This window comes from Silene latifolia, chromosome Y, assembly GCF_048544455.1.
Source record: "Silene latifolia isolate original U9 population chromosome Y, ASM4854445v1, whole genome shotgun sequence".
NCBI lineage: Eukaryota > Viridiplantae > Streptophyta > Magnoliopsida > Caryophyllales > Caryophyllaceae > Silene > Silene latifolia.
The window spans coordinates 390,079,868-390,092,601 of record NC_133538.1 but is presented as its reverse complement, the minus strand read 5'-3'; the positions used below and the strand labels follow the sequence as shown (position 1 = coordinate 390,092,601).

The window sequence follows — 12,734 nt, the reverse complement described above, 5'->3', positions numbered from 1 at the left end:
TCACACAATTGACTGACATCGAATCAGTCAAAGGGACCAAGGCTCAGTTTTCGGCTTAATCACCAAAACATTGCAATTATCGCCATAAAATTCATTTTAAGCCTATTCATTACAATTTCATTTTATAACCTATCCTAACATATGCCAACTACCAAATAAGCATAATTTTACCATTAACATTATATTTACTACTAACATAATCCATTTCAAAAGATTACCCATATGTTACTTATACTAAATATAACATTAATGCACCCGAAATGACAAACAACGCATGAAAAACCCCGAAACAAGCAACGGGCCGACCCGGGCCAACCCCAAGGCAGCCGTGGGCCTGCCTGGGCCTGCCGGGCCTGCTGGGCCGCCACCCCAAACCCTCCATTTCTCCATTTTTGTTCAGTTTAACATCGTCTGAAGCATCAATTAGTCATTCCCATTTCATTCCCATACTAATATGTGAACTTAAACTAACAAAAGACATGGAATTAGACATGAATTTAACCCATTTTATCATGTGAAATAAACCACTCAAATAACATACACAAAATCACAAAAAAAGCAAAGAATGTGACATTAATTCGTCGAGTAACTCGAAATATGTTACCTTACGCTAGCAAAGAGACAAGTAATAACTTGAGAAAGCTTCTAAAACCCAAAATTACTCTTCATCTTCAACCACATATGAGTCACCTAAAATAATTATGTGAAAGGACGATATTAACGAATTATCGTTATATAAAATATGAGACGGAAATTAATTTAATTATATTTTAAATAAACCAAACTAGCGTCAAAACAATTTATAGATACGGCCCAAACTCGCGACTTAGCCAGGCCACTGCCTAGGCCACGGCCAGGCCACAGCCAGGCCATTGCCTAGGCCACGGCCAGGCCACAACTAGACCACTGCGAGCTGCTGCTAGGCTACAACAGGCCACGGCCAGGCTACAGCAGGCCACGGCCAGGCCGCTGCTAGGCCAACCTTATAATAGTCACTCTCGTCCCAATAATTAATTCAATCTCAACTCTCTACCCCATCTCTCTCATTACTCCGTCCTACTCATTACTCCGTCTCATAATATAATACTCCATAGTAACCAGATTTCCATCTCAAATTCAATATCGATATTGTCAAATATTCCATTAAAGGAATTGCTCAACATTTAGAGTATAACTCTAAGCTACTCACCCACTAGACCTGATCAAAGGATACGACAATTCGAACACAATACAATCCAAATAAAACCAATCTCAACTGATCAATTCTCAATCTCAAAATCCAAAGAACAATGTGCGCATAAACATAGTAGTAGACCATCTTCTAAATCTTAAGCTAACTTTAACATATAGGATCTATTTCTCACTGGCTATTATCAATTGAGCAATTATGAATGCTCCGCCTCACAGTCCGTATGTTCACAGCACTATTCCAACATTATCCAAGATTTAGCACCACTATCTCGCACCTTTCAACTACATAGTTTGCAAACTTCATAATTTAACCCGTCTCACAACTAATTAACTTAACAAAAGGAAATATAATAGCTAGTATTATAAATAATTCGAGTAACCTATCACCATTACCTTTAACGCTCCTTATTCTTCGAATAAATGGTCCACAAGGCACGAGCCTCACCCCGGGTCTTCGAATCCTTCATAAAAGGGCAAGAAAACGGAATAAAGAAGCTAAAAGACGACACTTTTATAAGACGGCGAAAGACGAAACCACTACAAAAAGGAGACTTTCTTACCTTAAAAGGAGGAGGAAGGAAAGGGGAAGAGAATGGTACAAAAATTATCGAATTTGGTTGAGAATGGAGGCGGGATCTGAGGTTTTAAGGTCTGTAAAAATGGTGGACGGTTGAAGGTTAGCTACTGTTGTTGTTTTTGGTTTGTTGTCCGTCCCTTCGAAAGGAAGAAAGGAAATGAAGGGGGGTGTGGGACACGTTAGGTAGATAATAATAATAAAAGAATGAGTGACGAGCTTGCTTGCCTGCTATATATTATACGTACGTTTCTTCATCGTTAAGTAATTTCACTCGTTTTTAAAACCGTCTCGAGTTAATAAATTCGGTTTTAGTAAAAGTTTCAGTAATAAACGGAATCAATAATAAATAAATTTAATGAGTGAAAATGAAATAAACTCAGCTAGTTAACGTAAATAATACAATATCAGCTTGAATCGGAATTATTAGCGATTTTTACGAAACTAACGGATATTAATAAAAATTGCTAATTTAGTGAAATAAGCTCAAAATAGCTAATTGGACGGTTTTGTTCCCAAAATCCATCTCGGTTTCACTTAAAACAACTTTCATAAGGACTCGTAAAGAAACGGAAATTATTAAATAAAGAAACTCGAACTAACTTCAATAAACTTATTAATGATTATTAAAATTAACGTATCGAATTATGATGAAATTAATTAATTAGCTAAGCATATATATATATATATATATATATATATAAATCGTTAAATGATGTAATTAAATTTAAAAATAGCAATTAAAAGAATTTTATCCAACTTAATAAAATACGGGGTGTTACACCTATAGCCTGTTGTAATACTATATACAAATTTATTGCTAAACTCCTTTGCAACAGGTTGGGTAAGGTCTTACCTGATCTTGTGATTGTAAATCAAGGGGGCTTCATTAAAGGAAGAAATATTGTTGAGAATGTCCTTATATGCCAGGACCTTGTGAGGCTCTTCAATAGGAAAGCTGCCTCCCCTAAGTGTCTTGTCAATATTGATCTAAGGAAGGCTTATGATAGTGTTGAGTGGGAATTCCTCTCTCAGATGCTCCATCACCTCAAGTTCCCTAAACAGTTCATTGGGTGGATTATGAGTTGTGTCTCTTCTCCTACTTATTCCTTGACTCTTAATGGTAATTCTTTTGGTTTTTTCAAAGGCAAACGTGGGCTTAGACAAGGTGATCCTCTATCTCCACTCATTTTTACTATTTGTATGGAGTACCTCTCCAGGATCCTCAATGTTGTAGGGCAACAAGATGATTTTTGATTCCACCCTCTGTGTGGTCATTTGAGACTGAACCATCACTTATTTGCTGATGACCTTCTACTCTTCTCTAAAGGCACTGATACTTCTATTATGCGGCTTCTAAGGGCTTTTGCTACCTTCTCAGCAGCCTCTGGGTTATGCCTCAACAAAGAGAAGACTGAAATTTATTTTAATGGAGTTCTACCTCAGACTGTGGAGGATATTCTGCAAGTTTCTGGTTTTAAGAAGGGTTCCCTTCCCTTCAAGTATCTAGGGGTTCCTATATCGTCTAAGAAGCTTACTAAAACTGAGGGAAGGAAACTAATGGATAAGATTACTGCTAGGATTAGATATTGGGGGGCTAATCATCTGTCTTATGCTGGTAGACTCACATTGGTTACCTCAGTTTTACAGTCCTTGCATTCTTATTGGTCTACCATCTTCTTTATTCCTAATGGCATAATGAATAGGATTGATAGTCTGTGTAGGAATTTCGTATGGAGGGGCAAGGATTCTTATTTAAGAGCCCCAGCAGTGAGCTGAGATAATTGCTGCATGCCCAAAGCTGAAGGTGGATTGGGGATCAAACATTCAAAGAATTGGAACAAGGCTTTGCTTGGGAAGTATGTGTGGTGGATTGCTTCCAAGAAAGATCATCTGTGGGTGAAGTGGATTTCTCACGTCTATTTGAAGGGTTCTCATTGGACCAACTATAATCCCCCTCCTGATTGTAGTTGGTCTTGGAAAAAAATTGCACATCTTATGAGTATCTTTTGACCTGCTTACTCTGCTGATTGCTGGTTGGGCAAGCAGGCTGCCTACACTGTTAAAGAGGGGTATAACTGGTTAAGGGGACCTAAGCCTGAAGTCTGTTGGTGGAGAGTTTGTTGGAATTCGATGAATGTCCCTAAAGCTTCCTTTATTTATTGGGCTGCTGTCCTAGGTAGACTACTTACAAAAGATCGTCTTGCTCGTATGGGAGGTGCCTCTGATCTTAGATGCTTTCTGTGTTACAGTCAAGATAAATCTCATTATCATCTCTTTTTTGACTGTGTTTATACTACCAGATGTGTGCAGTCACTCCAACAGAAGCTTCAGTTCTTTTTTTATCCTCGTGGACTTGCCAGCTGGTATAGAAGAGGGAGAAGGAATAGTCTTTTGGTGAGAAGGATCACCAGTGCTTGTTATATTCAGTTGGTATATCTTATTTGGCAGGAACGTAAAAAAGCAAGATTGTACTCCAAAGTCACTCAACCTGGCCTCATTGTCACCCATGGAATTCAGTCTGTATGCACTCGGTTCAGAACTCGCAACAAGTCTGTTATTACTAGAGAAGATGATGCTTGCCTCCAACATTTGACACTTTAGATTGTTAGTAGGACAGTTTTTATTATACTTGATAGATACTAATCTGGAATCAGTCACATATACGAACTTTTTGTACTCCTTTGTTGATGATTAATATACTTAACCTTTCCCAAAAAAAAAAAAAAAAAAACTATTATATTTTCATATCCATATTTTCTTTTCATTGCTCTAGTAAGAACATTTGGCCTTGGTGACGGTGTGTTTAATGTTGGTGTTGCTAACCTTACACGGTTGCTCCTTCTAGCAGTTGGTGTCTCAACAATATCATTCTCCACCGGGTAGACAATGACATCTTCATCTATTGGCCTTGCAACATCAATGACCCCGTTTATTTCCCTCATATACAGTTGATCTCTTCTGAGCATTGATTCAAACATCATGTTGAACTCCTCCTCGTACATGTTATCTAGTAAGTGATATGAAGTTCTAGGAATTCTAGATATTGCGTTCGATACAATTTTTCCAGATTCCTTCAGCATTTCCCTCATAAACATCCTTAAAGAAAGAAGATCAACCATGTGCGCCTTTCTTTCCATCGACATTGTTTTGTATAGAGGAATAAAAGGATTTTTATTAGTTGAGTGTTATGTTGATTTGTCTGTGATCTTTATTACTTCAGTATTAAGTTGTGCGTATAAAAATTGAAGGGAGTTGCTTGTTTTATAGTTTAAGCTTTCCCTCCAAAATTACACTAATGTAGTAAACTTTCCTCCAAAATTACACTAATGTAGTAAACTTTCCCTCCAAAATTTTCATCCAATACACTAAAGTCTAATATAGTAAATTAAAAGTAACATATAACCTTCCTTTCCCAATATTTGATACAACATTCAATAATCTTATTCCAATCTTAACGTAAAATATATATAACACAAATGTAAAATATATGATATATTTTAAAGTAAATTAACTACTATCTTTTTTTAATCTAAAATATATAATACATATAACCTTCCTTAATTTCGAATTTTATTAATTTAAATTTTATTTTATTTTGAATCAATTACTTCATGCAGTTATCGAATAAAATGTTTTTAATCTAAAAAGGCCATTGAGTTCCGACATTTGTTTAATATTCCAATGTTATTTCATGATGTTATTGTTGTTTTTTAAGCTGGAAAAGTAAATTGTGTTTGTTAAGTTCCCTATGTAATCTTTATTATGTCATCTATTTGCGAGGTAATGTATTTATTAACCTAGTTTCAGGCTTGCGTTTTTGGTAGTAGGTATAATAATTTAGTAAACCTAATTATGTTCATCAAGAATTTATTTTGTAAAAAAACAAAACATGCCATGAGTAGAAAACAAATTAACGATTAAATTCAAAAGAAATTAACATAAATCCGTCATAATTTTTAATGGATTACATCTTCAACAAAACATAACTTAAATCATAGTAAAGAAAATTAACATAACAACCACGACAATCAATCTTATCACAAAATGGCATTTAACTCCAGAAAACCTGCAAGTGCTAAAAAATTGTAAGTAAGCTAAATTATTATATGTTCAAATCCTTTATAAGAACAACTTCTTTTACTTGAAGAACTGGGTGTTGTAGGAAATGTACTCTTTGATAAAGATGGAAGCTTCTCTTTCCCTCATCTCTTATAAGGTACCTACACAAGCAGAACTTCTTCACCTCTAATTCACCTTGACTAATGATGTGTCTTCCTCTGTGGATTCTGGAAGTTAGAGATTGAGCGTAAATTCTACCCAACCTAGGGCCATCTATTCCAATGAGGAACCATTTTGCCCAGGATTTGGTAACCTTAGCCATGTTCTTTTTATCTCGCACCTCCAACTTATTGAAGACTCCTTCCCTTATAATCTCTTCCTGATTGAGAACTATCTTTCGACTAGGATTTCTTCTTACCCCAATTTCTTCAACTGTGTGACTAAAATTAAATAGCCATCTCATCCCACTTATTTGCTCCTTCACATGATTTTCTTTGAATGACTTCTTATCTTCATCCATTATATTGAAATGGATCACCGGGCATGTGTCACGGTCGCCGTCGAACATCGTATTGGGATACATTAGGTTAGGAAATATTTTAGTTGGATGTATTTTGTGGCTGTGTAATGTAAATTGGAGAGGTGTATATAATGAAAAATTAAAAGTATGTTGTGACTTGTTTATAAATAGCTTGCTTTTGGTTTAATTGTTTTACTAATGTATAGTGTAAAATACTATACATTGTTCACTATTTTTTGTTCTTTTTTTAATACTTTATGTATACTATATTTATATTATTACAAACTATTAAACTTTTGCTTAAATGGTTTTACTAATGTATTACAAAACATAAACTATTAAGAAATGACTATGATCTTTAAAAAGTACAATGTAATATCGGAATTAATGAAGTGTGGTTGGATCGTAAATATCGTATGGTCGGGATTTACTATGAGATATACGTATATTAGGTCAAACTATATATGTAAAAAAGGATAAATATTATCAATCCGTAACATATAGCATATGTAAGGATGTGACAATATGTACATAAGTCGGTGTAATCGAATTGACCGGGACGGAGGGAGTATGACTCAATTGTTATCTAAATCGATTTTAAGTAACAACATTTGACTAATACACCTAAAAAGGAAATAGATAACAATTGACCGAGACAGAGGGAGTATGACTCAATAGTTATATATCCAAATCTATTTTTGTAATAACATTTGAGTAATACACCCAAAAAGGAAATAGATAACAATTGATCGAAACAAAGGGAGTATGACTCAATAGTTATCCAAATCTATTTTTTGTAATAACATTTGAGTAATACACCCAAAACTCAAATAGATAAAAATTGACCGAGACAGAGGGATTATGACTAAATAGTTATCCAAATCTATTTTTAGTAATAACATTTGAGTGATACACCCAAAAAGGAAATAGATAACAATTGACCGGGACAGAGGGAGTATGACTCAATAGTTATCCAAATCTATTTTTAGTAATAATATTTGAGTAATACACCCAAAACTCAAATAGATAAAAATTGACCTAGACAGAGGGAGTATGACTCAATAGTTATCCAAATCTATTTTTAGTAATAACATTTGAGTAATACACCCAAAAAGGAAATAGATAACAATTGATCGGGACAGAGGGAGTATTACTCAATTGTTATCTTAATCTATTTTTGGTAATAACATTGGTCTCTGTGCAAAAATGAATAGATAAACCTATGATCGAGACGGAAAGAGTATATACCCTAGAAACCCTTTTTAAAACCAAACCCTAAAATAAACCTACCCTAGAAAAAAAAAACACTAAAAACAATCCAACCCTAAAACCACCAAAACCAGCCTTAAAATAAACCAAACCTAGAAAGAATTATAACAAACACTAAAAACACCACAACCCTATAATGAACCTAACATAGAAACACTACAAACAAACCCTAAAAATAACCAACCCAAAATAAACCAACCCTAGAAATAAAGCGCCATAAATTATTACTATAAATCGTAATATTCCTACAAAAAATAGTAGATCACTTAAGTTGTACAAAGGAACTTTTTTTAGTAATCTTTAATTAAAATACGTCCCATATTATTATAGTTGTTTGCATATTCAATAAAATAGTTCCAGGTTTCCTTTCATTATCTAAACCGGGTTTTTTTCACTAATTACAGACAAGGAAGCATTAGATTTACAGTTGTACTTAAGCCCACAGGCCCATTACTCACACTTCTTAAATAAATACCTTATGCTTCCAACCTGAAAGACTATCTCAAGTTAAATTACACAAAATTTAAGGAAAAAAAATATTCAAGTATGAGAATTGTTGACTGTCGATTTCGTTCAATCAATAGATTGGAAGAGGACAAAAAATTGTCAAAGAAGAATATATCGCCAACAAGAAGCGCTCTAGAAAATGGATTTCAATGTTGACTATAGTGTTCAAAGAAACCGAGGAACGGGTTCACCTATTACCGAACTCCTCAACAATGAGGATATTATGAGTACTCATATATTCAATAAGTTGGCCACTGTTGATAAGAAAAATGTAGTAGAGGTATGCAAAGCTTGGGCTAAATGGTTTCTTGTTGGAGAACATGGACTCACATTTATACGAGATTACCGCCGGTGCTTATGAAGAGCGGTGAAGTTTGGTCTCCTTACTGTAAGTAGAAGGAATAATTTAGTCAAGGAATATTGTCTATGCTAAGGGATAGTCGACCCAGTAATAAAAGATTTGTTTCATCTTGACCAAAGGCTTGCCATACTAGAGGCTATGGTTACAAGAATTTTATCAAGGGCGGATCATAGAGATTACTAAATAACTTTGATGGATCCTTTGTTAATCAAATTTCAAGTAGCTTCATAGTCTCGTTTGGAATTTAGATGGTCGAATTTGTTAAGTTCCTATTTTCAATGCAGATTTATATTTTTTTTCTTTCTACCAGTTCGAATTTACTTTTTAAATCCTTTTGCTCTTTAATTTACCTTTAAATGTGCTAAATAAAATTTAAAGAATATGCCTCAAATAAGAGTTTCAATCATTTTAAATAATTTGAATAAAAAAATATCAATGGTTTTAATCGTTTTAAAAAATTTAAAACTGTCTCATAATTAATTAAAGCTGTTGTACCTAAGCACACCAGTCGTCTTCTTATTACGAAGTGTATTATATAAGACAATCAAATAAAAAATGGCGTCCTTAATATAACAAGAAATGGTAATGTGATTATCTCGTCTTGCTTATGCTGGAAGTTTACAAACAAGGGATCTCATCCATATTGATCAAAGGCTTGACATAAGAGGCGTTCAAGTTGAACGATTGTCTTTTTTTATCTTAGAAGTGTTTTTTTCCATTAATATTGCTTCTTTATTATTATATTTTTTTTGAAGGGGAATATTGTTTCTTGTTTAAGTTCAAATATTAAGTAATTTTTAATTAAATTTAGATTAATTTAATTAAATAATTTAATTTAATTTAATTCATTGATGTCACGGTACACCAAAAGTCAGCAACTTAATTATAAATAGTGGGGAGCTAACCGAAAGTACCCATTCTAAAATGTAACTATTTTTTTATTTATATACTATTTCACCTTTTATCTTCTCTCTAAATAAATCAACTGAAAATTTTCAAATCAGAATCCTTAATGACTTGTTAATTGAATCGTTGCTATTTTTAGAAGAACAAGTTTCCACACTTCGTGACACGAGTTGAAAGCAATGAAGGTGGTTGTCGGGGCGATTGAAACTCATAACGATTGTTATTCAAGGGGCATTAAGGAAATGGAAAAGGACGCGGATGATTTCATCAAATACGTGTTGGTACTTATGAAAAAGTTAACAATCTTAGAAAAGGATTTGAAGAGTATATTCATGCTTTAAATTTCATTATTAATAAGGATTAGGAGACCTCATTTATACATCCTTTTTTCAATCAATTTCTATTCATGTTTTATTTTAGTCATTTAATTATGTTGTACTTATCTTTTTAAGTTCATCTTAATATTATTTCTAAATTAGTAATGACAGAGCAGTCGTATACCTATCAAAAATAACTAACTAAACTAACTATATAGCTAGGGAAGTCAGGTCGATCTCCTTAGGGAGGCTACATGTCTGTAAGAGTCCGTCTATTTGGTCACAAATTGGGGGGGGGGGGGGTGGGTGGGTTTGTAATTTAATTTCTATACTAAGAGTGCAAAAGGAAGATAAGCAAGGAAAGAGAAATTAAGGAAAAAAATAGAAATAAACTATCAATAGAGAAGGGGCATGTCAGGATTTCGGTTCACTACGGTAGTCCAGTGACTTAACTGTAAACAACTTAGATAAATTACTGCAAGACGGATATGGAAAGATCCTTCCGGTCCACTTTCTACCCTAGACTCCCACTAACTTAACATCCGTCCTCGTCAGGGTAGTCTACTGTTCATAGCAGGTCTATTTAGTCCAATCTTCCGATCCAGGATTAAATTTAACCAGATAAAAAAGGTGACTCAGAAGGGTGCACTCAACTAAGTCGGTAAATACAGTTATATTGCTATGGTGAGAGAGTCTCATAAATAATTCATCTAACCTATTCATTACATCGTCACATTTCTATCGTAGATTCCCTAATCCTAAAATGAAACAGATTAGCTACTCATGCTATTAATACTGTCGATAATAACAATATTGAAATAACTAATAAATGACATAATGAAATTGTAATAAAAATGCATAAACTAATTAGGGCAGAAATTAATTAAGGAGGAACAAAGGAATTAAGATGAACAAATGAAAGATTAATATTAAGAAGGGAGAAAGAGATTACAATCGCAAGAATCCGGCGTAAAGAACAAACCAATCCGAGCTAAATAACCCCGAAAACAAAGTTACAGTGAAGGGAAAAGAGAAGCGCAGTCTTTTGAGTGAAAGATGAATAATAGATAAAAACTTAGATAGAATAGATAAATCCTAATAACCTAGTTATTATGCGCGTAAATAGAAAAACTACTAAGTCCATCAACTAAAACAAGTTCACGGGGTAATTAAAGCCGACGACAGCAAAACCCACTCGATCGAGTAGTCTGAAATCACTCGATCGAGTAGTTCTCCAGATAATCTACTCGATCGAGTAGAATTGTTACTCGATCGAGTAACCTCAATTTCCAGCACTTCTTGATCGAGTAAAATATTACTCGATCGACCAACCAATGCCATAGAAACCACTCGATCGAGTGATAAAACAGCTCGATCGAGTATTCTTCTTTCAAATCAGCTCAAAGTTGTGACCGACTGCCTCGTAGTTCGTTCCTTCACGCATCCCAATGCAAGATCTCACTCTGAAAAATCCCGTCTCCTCAAAACGCATGTAAAAAGGACGAAAATGGTACGATTCTACTACTTTTACGTTCAGTCCTGCAAAATAGTCAAGACGAACCAAAGTAGCCAATTCGGGGGCAAAATTCAATATAAATAGTACGAAAGTACATATAAATACGTGCAAAAATAGGCTAAAAAGACTATACAAAATGCACGTATCAAATCTCCCCAAACCGAACCTTTACTCGTCCTCCAGTAAACTAAAATGCAACTAATGGAACGGAAATGAAAACTCAGAGCTAGCTTAACTTGTCTACTTGAACCAATTTAATGCAACAAAAATTAACAGTTATAGCTAAGCAGTCAATACGCAAACAAGTTATAAGCTGTTTAGAAATATAGCCAACCTATCGACCTTGCAAGACCAACAAAATCGGACTCTCACGTGGTCACTCTTCTCTCATGAAGCAAAGGGTGAAAATTATAAGTAAAAGAGAGAAAGAGGAACAGTCACTCACCTAACTGCGACCTACATAGCATGCTTGCAACAAAAATAAAAGACGATTCAAGTACTAATGCACACAATCCAACCATTAATGTCCGTCACAGCCGAGGGCTTACAAATGATATGGGAATAGTGAGGGTCAGGTAAGAAAAGGCAAAACAAGTTATGGTAATGTGGAGGTAAAAGCGTCAAGCTAGTTCCTAAACAGGACCATATAAGACCGTCCAATTCTCAGCCGACTGAAAAATAAAATACAAGTGCCCTTCATTTGGCACACAACTCACCATCCATTTACACTATGTCCTCGAAAATATAGAATAAAACGGAGGAGTGAGACCGTCACAATATAAAAGTGAACACAGACGGACTCAAAAATACAACCGAGACAACAAACTTCATGATTTTTTTTTCTTCTGCTGGGTTCTCACGTGAATATGGTTTCTCTTTTTTGTTTTCTTTTTCTTCGGCTGGGTTCTCAAAAATACAACCGAGACAACACAGACATTTTTCTTTTTTTTTTCTTTTCAATTTTTTTTTTCTTTTTCTCCTCTCTTTAATTTCCACCAACTCCAATCATATACACACGGGCCAAATTGCAGACGGAAAAATATACCACAAAAGACATGCTAAACTAGCTTGACTAGGCAGGCTCAGTTTGGGATGTAGCTAGTGGGTCAAAAAGGCAAGTTTTGGCTTAAGTGGAGCTAAATGGGTGAAAAATATAAGAAAAGGGGAAAATTTGCAAGCACCTCCCTGCATGTGACACCGACCACAAACCCGAATGTGTGCATTTGACAAGAAATCGAATGTCATAAAAGTGCAAAAATGATGAACATGCTATGCAAGGAGTACTAATCTCAATTCCTAATGAACTAGTCATAAATGTCACCAGTTATGGGCTCTAAACTCAGAAATTATGGAGTAGGTTATGCGTATAAGAAAGCTAATAACCATCAACAGAAGTGCAAGGCTCAAGTAAAATGACAAGTTATAGTGCAGTTTCATCACGGAAATCAACCGTTCCGACTCAACCTACATGCAAAAATAAACGTGAATATTTTTGAAATTTTCTATTTTTT

At 34.6% G+C, this 12,734-nt stretch overlaps 1 long non-coding RNA gene across 1 annotated transcript; it reads right to left on the bottom strand.

Moving 5' to 3' along the window:
* Positions 1–607: 607 nt before the first annotated feature.
* Positions 608–1,871, bottom strand: LOC141634366 (uncharacterized). The gene is made up of 3 exons (XR_012539093.1): positions 1,752–1,871; positions 1,585–1,652; positions 608–690 (listed from the first exon to the last, which is right to left on the bottom strand). It is a non-coding gene; the product is annotated as an uncharacterized LOC141634366 (long non-coding RNA).
* Between the last annotated feature and the right edge of the window lie 10,863 nt (positions 1,872–12,734).